The sequence below is a fragment of the Dromaius novaehollandiae genome, chromosome 12 (genome assembly GCF_036370855.1).
Source record: "Dromaius novaehollandiae isolate bDroNov1 chromosome 12, bDroNov1.hap1, whole genome shotgun sequence".
Lineage (NCBI taxonomy): Eukaryota > Metazoa > Chordata > Aves > Casuariiformes > Dromaiidae > Dromaius > Dromaius novaehollandiae.
Window position 1 is genome coordinate 3583277 of NC_088109.1, and position 17766 is coordinate 3601042.

At 43.4% G+C, this 17766-nt stretch overlaps 1 protein-coding gene across 2 annotated transcripts in view; it reads left to right on the forward strand.

Annotated features, from left to right (window-relative positions):
- The window catches only part of SFMBT1 (Scm like with four mbt domains 1), an 85421-nt gene that overhangs the window by 5098 nt on the left and 62557 nt on the right, over positions 1-17766 (forward strand). Inside the window, exon 2 of one of the 2 annotated variants that reach the window (XM_064518679.1) lies at positions 16063-16204. The exons of the other annotated variant lie outside the window; for it this stretch is intronic. The gene's annotated coding sequence lies outside the window, so the exon portion shown is untranslated. The remainder of the gene's footprint in view (positions 1-16062; positions 16205-17766) is intronic. 2 annotated transcript variants of the gene reach the window in all.

Below are 17766 nucleotides of genomic sequence, written 5' to 3' on the forward strand. Positions count from 1 at the left end.
TACTGTCCCTTGAGTCACCCTGAACAACAGCCTGCTGGTTTTCAAGGTCGTTGTTTATCCTGCCGTGGCACTTAATTTACACTGCTTTATTTGCCATTACACTCGAGGACACTCTTGTTCACTTCAGAAATGATCTTTCTTCAAACAGATGAGTTGGAAAGGAGAATAGCGGAATTTGATGTCATCTAAAAATGATGTGGCTGTTAAACCAGCTTTGAGATTCTCTGAGCAATGAGGAAAGATGGAAGAGATGCTTTATTATTATTATTATTATATATTTTTTTAGGAGTAAACTAAGGGAGGAGGCTGAGCGAGCTCCTCTCCCGTTTTGGCTGATCGGAATCGAGGGCTCTCAGCATATCCTAAGAGATGCTGTGTCTTGCAGAACTGGGTCGTTGGTTGAGAGCGGTGTGTGCAGGGGCAACCCTGCGAGGTTTGGGTGTTTGTCAGCTTAACCTTTTTCAAGAACATTGGGGACTGCAGCAGCGATATTGCTGTAGATATCAAGTGGATTGGAGCAGATGAACTCCGTCTTGATGTATTTAGAGGCTGTAGTCTCTACTACTTCTGGGGATGGGTGAGCGAAAGCCATAAATAGCACCTTCAGATTTGTCATTGTTTCCAGAAGAAGCCGATGAGTCCGGGAAGTGAATGCGCTTCCCCGCTCGTGCCCACGTGCGCCTTGCCTACAAGTGGCACTGGCAGCTCCGTGGGCGTCTTGCCTCTCACTGCTGGAGTAGGCGATGCCTTGGCATTTATTATCACTTCCTTGGTCTCTTGACCTGTGAAAAGGTAAATGTAAGACTTTCCTTTTATTTGGGACATTTATTTTTCTTTTTGTAGTTTGGCTGAGGTAACTATTTTTAGGAGTATATGTCTTACTCTAGCTTCTTGGCAGTCGCGGCAGTTGGTACACACTTACCGCTCCAGCAGGCTCTGTACGTGGGGAGCTGTATTTTAAATGTAAGGACTGTTAAGATCAAGTTTCTGTTTAGAAACTCCATTATACTGTAAAGCCTTGTCTGAAACTAGAGGTTTTTTGTAAGCATCTCCCCCTGTTGTCAAAGCGTATTTCCTTGGAAGGAGACCACCGTTGGCCTCGGTGCCCATTAACTTTGCCCCAAGAACGATGCTGTGGTGCTGAAAAAGCAGCGGTTTGTAAGCAGCACCGAAAAATGATACTGAAGCCTGACAGGTACATGTATTATATGCACATATAGACTTTTTCTTGACTATATTAGGGTTTTTTTTCTAATGTCTCTTTCCAAATGTGTCCCCATCCATGTACAGTATTAAGTACAAACTGCTCTAGTGACGTTTCAGTATAAATGAGAAGATCAGGACAACAGAACTGGTAAAGAAGTAGCCGGGTGATAAATGTCTGGTAGGCAGGCACATTTCCTGGATAAAAACATGGGCTGCTTTCTTGCAGTTGGGCCTATGTGTTGCGTCGGGACAGAACTTGGTAACATAATGCACATCCTAAAAGAGAAATTATTGAAGAAAGCAGTGGTTTCTTTCAGGATTAACTCTGCTCCTTGTTCTTTAAAACATTACCATGAGGGTTAAACTAATGGCCCTAACAAATAATGAAAGTGCAGGATCAGTCATAAGTGCTATAAATATATGTATAGCACTAATTGGCCAATTGAACAGGACTAATGAACTCCTTTTATACCAAGACCATGGGCATAGGTGTATGAAAATCTTCCCTTTTTCAGGGAAGGTTTTTCTCCTTTATCTGCAAAACAGAACTTGATTAAGTTAGCAGCTCGGCTTTTTAGTCCAGCAGCTTCCTTAGAGCAAATGTCTGTTTTTAAGGGTGATTATTATGTCTTAAACTGTTTGTTAAACTCTTTGAATAGGATCTTTTATTGAGGGGTGGGGTAGGGGGTAAATTAACTTAATTTTGAATTGCCACTGTTGTTATGGGCAAATCTTGCTCTTTGAACACACGCTTTTGCAAATTTTAATATGTTCTTGCCATTTTTCTTTAAGAAAATTGAACCAGCATATTTGGGAAAGTCACCTGGCTAAATACTTAAACCCAGAATTTATTGCAATAATAAGCCAGTTCTAGATAATTCTAGCCTAGCTGCAAGTGCAGAGAGAGAATCTGTTGAACACTTGTTTGTTTGTTTGTTTTTCTCAACCAGTTCAGTTTACTGAAGTAAGAGACAGTGATTGGAAACTGAAAAATCAGGGAAGATTCTCTTACTCTTCCAGTCTGGTACAGAAATGATAACATCTGGAAGGACAAGGTGACAAGAATAAATTAACTTTGTTAACTGCAGATAATGTTTCTTGGTTTAACTCTATATATTTGTTAAATTTCAACCAAAATATTGTTTTCTTTGTATCTGCTAGATGCTTTTAAGGTAAAAATATTGCTTGGCTAAATAAAATGAAAATGCAGTTTTTATTTCTAATTGGATTCCAATTTCCATCTAAATGCAGCTTGACATAAATTACAACTCATGTGATTATCCAGTAAGAAATAGAGAAATTACTTTTTTCTAGTGAAGGTAAGATTTGTATTTAATTATTCAGTTTTTTTCCTTTATACTTTGTTTCCGAACAATGGTTGGAGCTTACTGGGCACTATTTTTAGGTTATTGAGAATTTGCAATATTGTCTAGCTTAATACGCTTTTATCTAAAGCGATTTATATGAGCTGGCCCTGTTTTGTACTATTAGGTAAATAGAGACATCAGAATAATTTTGTCAGTCTTAATCATTCTTATGTGCAGACAAATGTGATATTTAATATAATGAAACAATTGGTATACCAGTTGCCTATCAGCTCTCCGAGGCACCTTCCCGGAGGGGACAACCGCCTGGACGTTTCTGAGGAGGTTTCCTTCCGGAAAGCTGGGCTGAAAGCAAGCAGTGAATTTTAGATTTCGTACAGTACCGGATTCTGTATTATCTGCTCTAAAAGGAGAAATATGCATTTGTCACCAAGCAAAAACTGACTTCTGGGCACACCACAGCAAAATCTACCTTAGTGAATTGAAATGAACCGTGCTGAGTCCCTCCCTCAGTAAGGGGCGTGGAAAGGCCAAGCCTGTCGCGCTAGCTGTTGAAGATGCCTAATGAGCTTTTCTGTGCTCGTGGACCAAGAGTGGTTTCCAGGCTATATTCAAGTTGCCATGGGCATAAAAATTGCCACAGCGTGGCAGAGCAGTAGTTGCTCCTAGGCTTACCTCGAAACCCTTCTGAAGGGAGGATGAGAAATGGCGAAATACAGCGTGGTCCTTCCTGCGGCCAGTGACACGGGGCTGCAGCCTGCGCAGGAGCTGCTGACTTGGCCGGGGCTCCGTCACTTGGGCTCATCCTCGCCGAATCCACAAGTTCCTGTGGTTAGGAGCACTGCCGTTGAATGATGTGTGACGCAGAAAGGTGCTTCAAGGTTGTGTCTTCTTGTTCTTGTGGTATGAGAAGCAGTGAATAACCTTTCCTTCCTTATTATTCTTTTCTTGTTCTGCTTCTGATTTTACCCCTCTCTATTGTATTCTCCAGTCGCGCTGTTCAACTTGCGAAAGGACCGGTTTGGTTGCGCGGTTGTACGAAACGCTGAAGCCCATCCAACAGCTGGGTGCTGCCAATGTGGATGATCCTCTTTCCTCACCTTGTGCTGGCACCGGCACCTGTCTGACTCCACAGGGAGCCGAACTGTCAGCAAGCGACCTGCTTCCCCTCGTAGCGTGGCGCGGGGGGCTTTCGCTGTGCTTTCTCAGGTAGCTCCTGGGCTTACTCCAAGGGACTGCAAGAAATGCTGCTGTGGTGCAAGGCGAGTGTTGGGGGGGGGTGGATGCGTGTGACGCTCGGGTGAGCAGATAGCGGGTGATGGGGCTGCTCTGTCCAGCTGTGGGTATTTCTTAGCTGTTAAGCTAAATTGTACCTCAGTCTCTATTAGTATAGGAACGCCACAAGCCTGTGATCATCTTTATTATATACCTCTTCCGGTGCATCGTCTAGTCCCGCCGTGGCTGCTTGAGGCCAGACCAGCAGGCTCCATCACGGTACAGGTGTGCGCTGCGTTTCTGGAATGGGAGCACAACGTTTTCTGTTTCCTTCTCTCTTCCTTTGGACTCTTAATGAGGTTGAAATTAATGCTCTGAGAGAATTAGTCATAACAGTTTCAAAATCTTGAGTTGCAGTAGTTAACCTCACCTATATGATGAGATCGAATTTATTTCTTTCTCCATGTGTTATTGCTCTGCCTTTAATGTCATCTTCTGTTCTCTCATCCTTCTGCAGTTCTTTGCAAACAACGCTTAATTTTCAGCTCTGAAACAGCTCTGTATTGTCTTAAAACTTTGCTTGCTTGTTATTTGTGGTCTTCTCTGGATCACTTCTAAACGCTTGAAAAAAAAGGTGGTACTCCGTGCAAACTCATTGGCCCATCCTGTATTGTGAAAAGTGACTTTTTGTTTCTGTCGTTGCTTCCTGTCTATTTAATCAGCTTTTTAAAGTATGAAACGATTTTCCAGAAGACACTCTGAATTGATGCAATTCTTTATGGACCAGAGTAGGTCTTGGAAAGACAGTGCTGTATGCGTAGGCCCCAAGCTCGCAAGGCGTTTGCTTTCCTTAACTTGTGTCAAAGACGCTGAACGCCGGTTAGAGATGCTCAGGGCTTCCCCCGACTGGAGGCCCGGTAGGATGCACAGTTCTGGATTTTCTCTTTCTGCTCAGAGTACCTATTTCTCAACTCAGTTCCCTGGCAAGGGGGTAGGAAACAGTATGCTGGGAGCTAAGGGGAATTGTGTGTGAGATCCTGGCCTTTGGGTTTACTTGGCTTCGGTTTCCTTCACTGTCACCCTTTGGACGTTCATGGTGGTATGGGCAGGGGGGAGAAGGAAGTAAGTCAGATAAAAAAGCAATTGAATGCTTACAGCATGTTTAATACTGAAAAATTATTTCAGTATGCAAAAGGCTCTTAAACTGGCAATTGTTGGCAATTACAAAGTTCTTTTATTTATTTTTCTAAGAAACACTTATGAAAGAGTTTCCATTTTGAGGGTGGAATATGTATAGACCTGAAATGCTGATACCAGCAGTTACGTGTTCCTGTTATATTTTTGACCACCCTCTAACCTGAGGTGACCATTAAACCTCTTTTTTGCCTTAATGTTGTGTTATATCCTTAGTAAAAACTCTCATTTCCTGCAGTCATTAAATAAAGCATCTTGGACTAGATCCTGCTATAGTGTCTAATGTTGAATTCGACACTGTGATAATTTCATCATTTAGAAAAATCTTACTCTTCCCCCTTTGTAGAGACTAACTTTGTTAATTCAGATATATACCAGGCTTACATACAGCCACCAAGCCTATGTACTAAAGTGGTCTAAATAGATCACCAGTTACTCCAGTTTGGAAAACAGCGAAACAAATGTCCTTGGGGTAGAGGTAAGAGGTGAGCTGAGCCTGTCTCCTGGCGCAGCGCCTTACCGAATTGCTGGTGTCTGACACCTGCGTGACATGCTCGGGGGAAAATGCATTTTAGTTAATCTGCGTTATCTGGTACCATGCTAAAATCCGTAGGATTTATATTCCGCGTGAATTCTGCCGAAGGTATGACGAACCCCGGGGAGAGTTGAATCCAGTAGCCCCCAAAGTGACTTTGTTTTGCTGCGAATGAGTGTTTTTCTGCAGACCCTCTGAAAAGTGCGGTTCCTGTTTCTCTGTACCACGGTTTTCTGTTCATTTTGTGGCCAGCTTCTGTTCATTTTGCTTAACTTCTGTGCTTCTCTGTCCCTGGTATAGAAGAACAAGCTTTTAATCTTGTGTGTTTAGCAGACTTTTCCACCACCATAAGGCCTAGCAAAGTATCTTAGAAGAGTTAAACTTGTGATACTGCAGACACGATGACCTCAGCTTGGGAAAGTTTGGGGAATTTTGGGGGGGATTTTTTTTCCTTGCCCAGTTCTTCACTCAATTTATGTGCTTGCTTTGTGTAGAGATCTGATAGAGCCAGAACAAATTCGTTTTTAACAAATTCTTGTTCCTCCTATGAGTGATGATGGCAGTGTTTGTGCAGTGTCTGGTTGCAGCTGAGGGCAGCGCGCAGCGGTGGGCGATGGTATAACTTACACCCGACACTGCGCTGGCCACCTAATGTTTCTCCAGCATCTAAACATCTATACAGAGCAAATCAAGAGACTTGGGCTGTCATCAGAGAAAGTTTGTTGAAAAGAAGCAGGCAGACAGGTTTTTTCATATAATTGAGTACGTTTAAAATTGAATCTCACAGTGGAGACACGTGATCATAATACATGTAGGTATTTTTGTTAGCACTTAAGAACTTCCGTGCGACTACATTTAGATGCAGAATATTGATGTGGGGAAAGAAAATAGAGGAGACTCCATAAAAGAAAAAGCAAATAATAGGACTTTTTAAGGAAGCATTTTCGGGAAGAATCTAAGACACTTTTTTTACTACATCGTGCCATAAAATTAAAATTTCCAATTTAATTATCAAAGCTGATGATTCCAAAGTTGAAATCCAATTCAAAAAGCATAGTCTTCTCTCTTTCGTATTTATGTTTGCACAACAGAAACAGCATACTGGGTTTCCCCTCTTAAGTTTGAGCACAGCAGCAGGGTGATGCCTGAAAAAGCATCCCATGAACTTTTGGGGAACGGGGACTGCAAAGGTAATAAAATGAAAAATTCTTTGGATTTCAAAATGCTTGTCAGCATCAAGCTTTCGATGCTCCTAAAAGCAGAAGAATCTTTTTGGTTGCTTTCTGGCTTTTGAGCCCTTAGGCTTCGTGTTTGTGTCTCTGTATGAACAGAAGTGCAAAAAGAAAAAATCTTAGGATGAGAACAGATTTTCATGTAATTGCACCACTCCTGATGCTGGCTTAATAAGAACAGCACCACTTACTTGGAGATATTCACTCCAATCCTGTGCTGTCACTATTTTTAGGCCTTTAGGCCTGTTAATGTTCTTGTGATGTGAAATCTGTATTGTTGAAAGCTTTTTTCTTTTAAAGCTTTCTATACTTTTTTTAATAGAGGCATGGGATGGAAGCCTATCTGTTAATGAGCAATAACAGAAAACAAGGCCATATTTTTGTAGCATTGCCTGGAGAGAGAATTTCGTGATTTAGCACACTCATAATATTATAATTCAGTTTAGCAAGGAGAGGTGTGGGGGGAAAGCCATGATTCCCGCAGCAGTTTGTAAGCGCAGAGGGTGGTAGAGCCTTAGTTGTGACTCAAATGGAGCTTTAGCAGGTTAAAATAGCATTTCAGCGGATCACGCGGAAACGCTTCATGAGCTGCGATGTAAATCGGGAGTCATCTGGCGATCAGTCGCGGTGTCCGGAGGTCATAGCTGGTTGAAGATGTTCCAGGATCCAATGTGGGGCCTTTATGGGGATTATTTTTGTTGACACTTGAAGTCTCTCAGAATTCACGAATCCACTGAGACCCATTCTGGCCTCGCAGTAAAGTGCACGTGTGTGTTTTTCTCCGTTTTGTAGATTAAAATGCCCCATTTAAAGCCTCGTTGCTCTGAAATGTCTTCTGAACCTGTTACAAATTTAACTTCAGCACTTTTCAGAGAAGGCTGAGCCGCTGCTTCAGCACTGGGAGTGTGTTGTGTAACCCAGCCCACAAGGTGCGAAGTAACGGTGCTGCTGTGCTTTGAGCCTCTTGCTGCTGCTTGAGCAGGCTGTTCAGGGATGTGCTGGCACCGTGGAGCCGAAATAGTGGCCAACTTCTGCAGTGTAAGCACTGATAGCAGGAAGGAGGTTTGTCTCTGCCTCTAAAAAGCAAGTGTCAAGGCATCAGACAGGAGGGTGATTTGGTGGTACAACGGCAACGCTTTTTGCCAGTTTGTCTTTGTGAGATTTCCTGCAATTTGCAGGTGGAAGGAAGAACATGTTATGGTGTCCTTATCTGGGATTTCAGATAGGCTGTAAGTAAGCGTACCCCGTTTCATAAAACTTTCCTCAGCCCTGTGGTGGAGCTCAGGACCTTGATGTTTCTGGGATCCCTTCAGATGCAGAGGGGATTTTGGGTTTTTTTTTGTTATCATTATAATGTGTCTCCTTTCTATATGCATTTCCATTAAAAAGTATGTGCCAATGTGAACTGGAACCCTTTTAAAACAAAAGGTGAATGGGATCTTGGAAAGCAGGGGGAGACCTCAGGTCTCCCGGGAGAGGATTGAAGTCTTTGCCGTCCACGGCCTCTTACGGATGAAGTTCGCCACCTTAAAGATGAAAGAAAATGCAGTTACAAAGCAAGAAGGGGGGTGGAGGGGTGTAATTAAAACACATAATCCTAAAAACAACACGAACGGTGCTTTTTCCTGTTGTGCTTAAAGTGGTCTGCTTTCTGGGTGCAGTTGCTGTTGTTTAAGACTATTGATTTAGTTTCCTAAGGGACTTTTAAAAAAGATGTGGAAAGGGTGAGGTCCGTTGTTGGTGTAACTGGCAGCGTGGTTTGACGCGAGCGTTGTATTTATGGGCAGCTCAGTGGAGGGCTTTCCTCTGCGGCTTGCTAAACTTTCTTTTTTAAAAAAATAAAAGGTGAAAATGAAGTGCTGCTGCTGTTTTTTTTTTTTTTTTTTTTCCCCCCACGCTGTTGGCAGTTGTCATTACCAGCCCTGGAAGGAGGGGTTTTGGCAGCAGTCGAAACCAAAGGCAGCGTAGGGACAACCTGCTCTCTGCTCTTTGGTGGGCACCAGGGGCTGGTTCCCAAAGCTTAGTGGTTTGGGCCCTGACGCTCCAAGCGTTGGGAGTCCAGCTCCCGTTGAAGCCATCAAAACTGGTGCCTAAAACCTTTGATAATGTGGGCTTCGGGCTGCGTATCTTAGTCTGTGAATCTAAAAAATCTCTTTCAAGCTTGGTGGTAAATGTTAATGCTGGGTAGTAATAAACACGCCTCTGCTCTGCGTCAGTGTTTCTCTGCTAATGAGCTGCTCAGTCTCGTACTGGGACTGTCTAACCCAGCTGCTGCCACGTTTCCTCTGCAGCGAAGGGTCCTCTGGCCCCGGCCAGAAGCCTTCTGCCCTGGGGACTCGCTTCTGTGACACCGAATGCTCCGGTTCCGTCTCCACGGTGAGGCTGCGCGTCCCCGCGTGGACGTGCTCGCTGCGGCTCCGCGTCGGGAGCAAGCGCGTGCAGACGCACACAGATAGTCGAAGCTGGCTGACTTGTCCTCTTTTGGACTTGGTTCCTTCACGAGCTGCAGCTGGTTTGGTTTCGCAAGCATGGATGGAGTCTGATTTGGCGGAGGGAAGAAGCTCGGAGGGAAGCGAAGGAGGGAGGGAGCTGGCAAAAGAAAAGTGAGTATAAGCCTGGAGATCAGTATTGGACATGAGCTTCACAGGCAAGAGGTTTCAGAGTATTTTTGAGTTGTATTCGCAGGGGCTCGTAATGCCACCCCCAAACCCATCCCTTTTCCAGTGCTCTGGAGTTAAGTATGAGTATTTTCTTAAGTATTAAATAACTAAAATATTAGTTCTGTTATTTCACAAGTTATTGTGTGCAAAAGTTTCTCTGTGAAGGAAATATTCTGAATTATGATAGAGTGCCAGTTTCTTGAAGCAGTAGTAGTGGATGCGTTTATCATCTTCTCTGTTTGCTCAAATACTATGCAAGTTTATCAAAAACTTCCTACTTATATTGAAGGAACTTAGTGGAAAAAAAAAATACAAGTTTTGTAATGCATTTGCTTAGTCAAAAAACTATCCTTGTTTTATCTTTTGTTTTATATGATACTGGTTTTTTCACTTTTGTAAAAATAGCTTGTGCTGTCAGCTTAGTTTCTTTGATAAAACTAATAACTAAAAGATATGCAGCTAGAAAGTCAAAGCAGCTGTGCTTCTCAGCTGGAGAACGCAAGTGTATGATTGTGGCGTGGATATGATGAGCTTCTGGGAAGCATCGGGTTGGTAGGACCAGTTGCGTTTGCATCTTGAATCCTTAAAATCACAATCCTTTTAGAAAAAGTCACTGAAAGACCATTTTCTTCAGGAGATGAGCATGTACAATTTCTCATGATTACGTCTGAAATGGGAAAATAATTAACCCTGTAGAAGTTTGGGTTCTGTGATTTCATTAGAAACAATTTAATGGAATCAGGAAAGTTGCCCTTGTTTTAAGGTGAGTGTTTGTTTATAGAGATCTGAACTTTTGGAGTTTGTTACCTCTGCAGGGTTTCCCCATTTCCTTGGCTTTACAGGTTGCGTGTGCTTTTGTGTTGGTGGTATTTTAGATTCTTTTGCTTTTACTAGCAGTTGACAGGGAATACGCATAGAGCAGGTGCAACATCTGCTTTTTCAGCTTGCCTCTATATTGTCTTCATAGTAAGAAAATGCAGTAAAATTATTGTTGCAACTGTGATGCCCATAGGGAAGGCCCAGATTCTTCCTCTGGTCGGTCTAAAAACTGGTGAGGCAGTCGCTAGGCGTGCTTGAAATGCTGCCCTAGCCCTGCAGCAGGCTGGTGCTATGCCAGAGTGTGGAATAGGGTCGGTGCTCTTCACATCTGGAAAAGTGAGCCAGTGTTAAAAGCGCGGAGCTCTCCAAAAAGCATACAGTCAAATGCCTCGAGACTCAACTAAGATTTTGTTCAAGTTTCTCGTTTAACTGGTTGTATAGGTAAAGGCTTGTATGATTATTTTAATACTGTAGCACGCTCAAAATCTATTCTTCAGGTCAGTACGCTTTCTTGTAACAAGGGAAAATGACTGCAGGCAACATCAGTGTCCGAGGGTATGAAAACCGAACAAGCTTTGCTGGCCAGGAGCAAGGTGCCGGCAGTCTGCTTAGGTAACAGCACTGATGCTTTTAAAGCCTTCTGGGCTGGGAGTAGCGGACTTTTCTCAGCACAGTCCGAGATGTGTGTTGCTGCTGCAGCTCTGAAAGAGTAAATATCTGCTCGTGGGATCTTGCTCAGGGATCGTTGCGATGTGACTATTGACTGAACGATTAGGAGAAGTCCTGGGCAACGTTGCTGCCGGGGTAGAGCTCTTGTCTAACAGGAGAATCGGAAAATAACAGATCAGAGTCTGTTGACTTGAGAAGGACAGAGAAAACCCTGTCTTCAGGTTAAAACTGAGATTTCCCCTCCATGTCCTGCATTTAAAACTGTGAAAGTTTGACAAGGTCTTTCAAATGACTTTTAACTCTGTAGTTCTTTGAGCAACTTAATCTGTGATGGCTCTGATGACCTTGCTGTTGGCAATGCAAGGTTGTCGATGGGGAATGGCGTAGGGGAGAAAGGTCTTTATGGCTGCTAAAGCAATTTTGGGGATGGGTTGAATTAATGGTGGAATTGCCATGCAAGTTTTGGTCTTGAAGACTGTGAGGATGACTTTCAGGTATTTGGTTAAAAATCGGAGTATCAACAGAGAAACGTAGGAGGAGGGAGGTGTAGACTTCTAAAAATCAAATACAGACCGAACTTTGCCCAGGTTTTTGGTGAGTCTTTTATGATGGTGCTGAATGTCAAAAATCTACTTTGTCAGTCACTGTAATAGCTTGGGATACTGTGGTTATAGTGGACTGTAGTATTGCACAAACGTATTCTAAGCATTTCTGATTCCTTGTACAAAAAGTTGTAAGGCTCAGCAGTTTTCATGTGCTCTAGGTGCTGAGGAAGTATAAAGAGTAACACACAGAAGAGATTAAATGGAAGGTAGTCATACGTGCTAGCAGGTGACTCAGTTTCCCCACAGCACAAATTTCCCATTTTTTTTGCCATTGCCACTTTTGTAAGAGCTGTAAGTTTTTAGAAGTTTCCCACCAAAGCACCAACGCTCTGCCTTAACCCGCCATGTGTGTTTGTAGCTTTCCACTTTTCACAGTGGGTTGTTAACTCTGAAGCTTACTTATTATTGCTGCTGCAGTTCCGGGGTTTTAACTCTGCCAATGCTCGCTTTTAGCAGTTTTTAATAAACTCTGCTGTAGATATGCAAATATGGCTTGAAGAAGGATTTTAAAACCTGATCAAGGAAGGAGGTGCTCGTGTATGCAAGGACCCTGGATCCATCGCTGCTCGTCAAGGTAGTGACGGGGGTCACGTTTCCCAGAAGTGGCAATATGCCAGATGTATTCTGCAAGGGTAGGAAGACCTGGAACGGAGTGGCCATGGTTTAATTTGTACTTAACGCACAATCTGCGATGATCCATTTTAGCTACCTGCAAGCTCGTTCTTGCTTGAAGACCTTTCTTAGCGAGCTTTTTCTTATGAGGACAGAAAATATGAAAATGGATAAAAAAAAGTCTTGCTTTTGGCTGTTGAAGCTTTCCCATCCATGTTATTTGTATGTCATTTCAGTGAATGCATTTCCCTCTTCCAGGTAACCCAGAAAGGGAGCATATTTAATTTCTATTCATGCGAGTTAAGCCTTGGTTTCTGGCCAATGTGAAGATTGCAGGCCCCCCTCAGAAAGGCTGTTGCGACTGCCTCTTGATACCCGCTTTATTTCACATAGGCAATTTTACAGACATCACATCAACAGTTTCTGACCTTGCCAGCTTGAGTTGTCTTCACACTGGCAGCCTGGAGCTTCTTCATATGCAAAGATTTCTCTGTCTATCAAAACTGGTTTAGTAACAGATTTCCTCCTTACAGCATCTCTCTGCTAAGCCCTTGCCTACTGTGCACGAAGGTTTCTGTGCAGAGGAGCTGTTCTGTTCAGGCAGAACAACTTGGTGTGCGTGTGAGATACTTACGGTGATCAAACTGTGGGCCGGTTCCTAGATGAGCTTTAATGCTTTGCAAATCTCTTGAGCCATCCTGCTTTCTCAGAGTACGTGTTTGTCAGGGGACCTTCTTAGCTACTTGGTCATAACTGATGATTCATGCACAGAAACTTATATGCAGTGCAGATTTTCCAACTTTTGATTAAAATTTCCCCCTAACTATGAGGTTTCTATTTCTTGCAGGGGTGCCTGATTCTCCTCCTAAATCTGTGCAAGCTATTTCTCTGATGTCTTAAAATACAAAAACAAAAGCTGAAGGATATTTCACTGAGCGGGTGAAAAGCTGGATGCTGGGCCTTGTTTAATCTGCTATCTAAGACAGAGATGTTGATAAATATGCTTTAATAGTTTAAGAAACATTGTAAGTTTTATGATTTAGTATATTTTAATAACTGAGATGGCAGTCAGAATTCCCTGTTGGAGAAAACGCTCCCTGGAGGTCATGTAGACAAATTAGGTTGAAATTTTGAGTAAAGGTGTGGTGCGAATTACTGTATTGGGCTGTCTAAGAAGTGCTGACATGATCCACGTACTTTAAGCTGCACTGAGGTCTCATTGCTTCTCCCACTTTGAGATCTGCGATTCCTCCGGATTTGGATTACGTTTAGACTTCCCGTGTGACACAGCAGCGTCGTGGCATCGTGCTGCTGGGCTTCTCCTGCAAGGTTTCCTTCTCTCTGCGGCAGAAATGGCAGGTACGGGCTGGCCTTTGCCAGGAGAGCCTGCACCGCAGGTGGGGATGCTTGTAAAAATGCACTTCATCTCTTTTAGCTTTTTTAAAAATTCACCTGTATTGTCTCCTTCCAAGAATATTCTTTTTTGGTAAAAGCTTGATCCCCGCTGGTCGCGCTAGCACTGTCGAGCGTTGTCGCTGCTGGCGGTGGCTTTGTCCCAGCACTCCCTGGCGAGCTGGAGCGCGGCACTCGCCTTCCCGGCCCGGCTTGTGCCGGAGGGATGGGGCTGTTGAGGAGCACCGGCATGATACCAGCCAGCACTAGGCAACTGCTCTCTCTGGGGATATGTCTATACAACTGCTCAGCGATGTAAAATAGTAGTCTGAATCTCTGTAAGGGTGGGTTGAGTATGAATTTGATGCGAAGACTCTGGTTGTACCTGGCTGATTATAGCATACCTGACTGTTTTGCTGGGATATTCGCTCTCTTTCTCAGTTTCCCCATGTGCAGTGTAAAGAGACGTTTCAGATGGGATACTCAGAAAGCTGCCACATGTTTTGCTGTCCAGAGGCATCATTCCCATACTAGGTCTTTCATGGTGCATCAAAGAAGAAAAGGTACATGGTGTTAAAGTAAGAAGTTATTTTCAGCTTTATCATTTAAAACAGATGATCTGAAGTGAGCTTTACGAGAGCAGAAGCAGTCAGCAAGTGTTTTACTCAAATTGAGAGCATGTCCGATGTTGTACAATATTGCTAAGGTACTCTGAAGTGTCTCTGGTGACAACAAAAACCAGGACTTACCACATTTTTAGTCATTTTGTGTTTTAGTCATTTTGATTACATTTTTAGTCATTTTGATTAAAAAAAAAAAAAGGTGACTGTTTTATTTTTACAGAGCAATTTTGGGGCAGTGCTGGATGTAACCACCTGACAATACTCTTCATCATGCTCTGGTTTCGGGACTGGTTAAATGAAAGCTGGCTGTACCCACACTGCCCAGCTGTTGGTGATGTTAAGTGCGCAGCCTTCCCACCACTTGCTCTGTTTTATTAGCATTCGTGGTAGCAGAAAATGAATATGACTCTGAAGCAGGGAGGCCAGGCAACTTAAGAATATTCCAGATTTTACATCAAACTCCTGAGCAGCACTTGCCTCTGCCTTGCTTAATCCTAGTTGTCTCCCAGGAGGGCAGTTGCCTTTTGGAGAAACTTTTCGGATGGGCCACCCCTTCTGCCCGTGGTATCTGCAGGCATTGGTGCTGCCTGCAGGTTTCATAGGAACAGCCAGTCCAAGGAAAAGGCTGATGCCAAATTCCAGGTTTCTTTTTCTTTCCTGCTGTGTTGTATCCCACTTCGGAGGGAGGATTACATCCCTCTCTTGACGTTTAGATGCAGTTCTTTCTGAAGAAGAAATCCTCCATGTTCCCCACTCCAAACCAGATCCAGCATCATAAATGAAAGGAAAATGGAGTAAGCATTAATGAAAATGTTGGAAGGGGGGGGTTGCCCCAGAAGGAATGTTGAGTAAAAACCACAAAACGGCTTTCTCTTGTATCTTGAGCAACGAGTAAGCTAGCCCAGCTGAAGAAGCATTGACTGGCTCAGGTTGAACAACTGGTGCTCTTTGTGCAGGGTGTCATTAGGTAGCCTGGTTACTGCTGCTGCACGAATTCACACGTTCTGGGTATCGATCAGCTGCATCCTTGCCAAAGCTCTGGTTAAGCACGTGATTTTGCTGTGACGGGTCTGCTTGGGTGGGGGAGAAGGCTCACGGATGAATGTTCTCCTGCATGTTAATGCTTAAAGGCTGATGGCGTTCCCCCAGGGGAACTTTACTGGTTTACAGGGCTTTACTGCTGTGGGGATCCTGTAGGGATGGGTCTGTTGACTTCAGCATAACACTAGAGGATGTTTTGGGGTAAAAGCAAGTAGATTTTTCCTTTTCTGAATAAGGAGCTCCACAGTTCTGGTCAAGTTGACTGCACCCGGCGGAATAGGTGACCCAAGTTTTGGGTAATTGTAGATAAAGTGTATTTCCTATTCTGTTCAGTGAGTGCTAAGAAGAAAAAGCAAGATATCCTCCGAGCCTAAAAAAATGAAAAAGTAACACTGAATCATCTTGACAGCAGGCCATTTTTTCATCTGAAGAAAACTTTAGAAGACAGGTTTTCTATTCCTGCCAGCAACTGATGGATGTGGTTCAAAGTCTAAACTTTAGACTGGCTCTAGTATTGATTAAAATGTGTTCGTGTACCTTGCTGAGGGAGAAGGGAAAGATGTTATTTGGTAAGCACAGATGCATTTTTATATTATGCTACTCTGTCAACCGAACAAAACTGCTTTCAATGTGTCCAGTTTTGCAATTGTATTCCTGGTCCGTGGTGGATGAAATTGTGGCCCATTTGAAAGCAACTGAAATAAAGATTTTTATTTAACACAAGAAACCTAGTGCGCGTTTCTTTTCTTAACGATTTTTTCCCTTAGAACCAGCCTAGTTATTGTAGGATTTAAGTTCCCTTGAGTTCCCGAGCTACCAGACTGTGCTATAGTGTAAACACAGCTGCTGTTGAGGAAAATAGGCTTCAGTCTTCTCTAAAGTATACCGGTTCTGTGTTAGTGCAATAATAGATGCTTATTTTATTAACTTCTAGTCTGCCTGTCGACTTTTTTGGCAAGCTGAGATGCTGAGGTATACCATATGCCCTGCCTGCCATTAATTGAGGAAGGATGCAAGGGGAGAGTAGAGCGACGGTCTAGTCAAGAAACCCTTCAATGTGCTGGTCGTCCAAAGGAGTGAGTAGACGGCTTCCATCTGCAGGCTGTAATGTGCTAGAAAAAGGATCTGTAACGATGTGCAAACCAAGTTATTTATGCTTGTTAAATTAGCTTCTATAACATGCTTGAATGGTAGGTACAGCTGTGCGTATTTTAAGTACAGCGTACATAAGGACAGCTCGCGTTCAGCACCAAGTTGGAAACTGGTCATTAATCCAGTGCTGGTGCATGCCGAGCCTTTTTCCCCACCCTGAGTGCCTGTCAGTGCCGCTGTCATCGGGGAGCACGGTTAAACCGCACCTATATAAACTTTTAATTATTTATTTTTAATTTACAAGGAACACTTGTGTTTCCTTTGGATCTTTCCCTTATTGCCTGAAGTTGTGTTTTTTGATTTTTTTAGCTTATGAAAGACAACTTAGGTAATTCTTAAGTTGAACTGGGTAGTGATGCAAGTTAGTTGGTGAACGCAGACTCCCGTATGGATGTACGTGTTTCACGTACCTTGGACATCGTGGCGCTCTCATCGGGGCTGGCTTTAAAGTAGGTTACTTCCATAAAGCGACGTCTGTCAGTTCCACAACTTGTCAATAAGATAAAATTACACAATGGAATTTTATCCTTATAATAATTTAAACGTGATTTAACTGAAGCAGCTCGACGTCGTGTGAGTATGTGTCACCATGCAATTGGCAAGTACTTGGTGCTTGTCGAATGTGGATGTTGAGCACAGTCTGACTTCCGTTATGCTGGTTGTGGATCGGGTTTTTTTGAGTTTGTAGGCTTCTGTGGTGTTTAAAACTATTTAAAGCTATCTGTGACAGCAGCGTTGTTCTCTTCTGTCCACAGCTTACTATGTATACGCAGAGGGGGACGGTGGTGAGCTGCTCAGTGTTTGCCTTGTGGGAGGGAGTATTGCAGCTGAGAATGAAAATGGAGAAGGGGAAAAAGAAGGCAAGATGCTTCCCGATCATTTATTCGGTGCTTAAAGAAACCTACTGTTGCTGAAAGCGCAGTTGACTTGAAAGTATGACTCAAATGACTCTTTTTCACTTTGAAGCTCATTAAAAGCAACTTGTGCAGCTCTTAAGTCAGATGGCATCGATAACTAAATGATAGGCTGATGAAGCGTACGCCCTCTTCCCACCTCTGATCTTGCCATGGTCCAAAAGGAGATTTTTCAGAAAGTGAGCGCTAGCTGAACACTGCTCCAGTCTTCTGTAGGGCTCAGTGTTAACTACGTGGCGGTTTTTTCGCTAGTCGTGGAACAGGTTAGTATTATACCTCTGCTGCAGGTCCCTTCTTGGGGAAAAGGGTGACTGCCGAGCTAGGCGCCGTGCTGCTTCAGCTGCGACTGTCACAAGTTCTGCTTGAGAAGTCTCAAGAGTGTGCGTAAATAAAGAAAGCAAACCGTTTTTTCCCCTAAGCTCTCTATTTTTTTGACTATGCTGGGCAGCTCCGTCTTTAACATGGAAAGAAGTTTCTGACGACTCCGTCGGAGCGGAGCTTTTGCAAGTCACCGCCCCGCTGTACTGTACCATGCAAAATAGGAGTCACTGCCCCGACAGAGCTCAGAATCG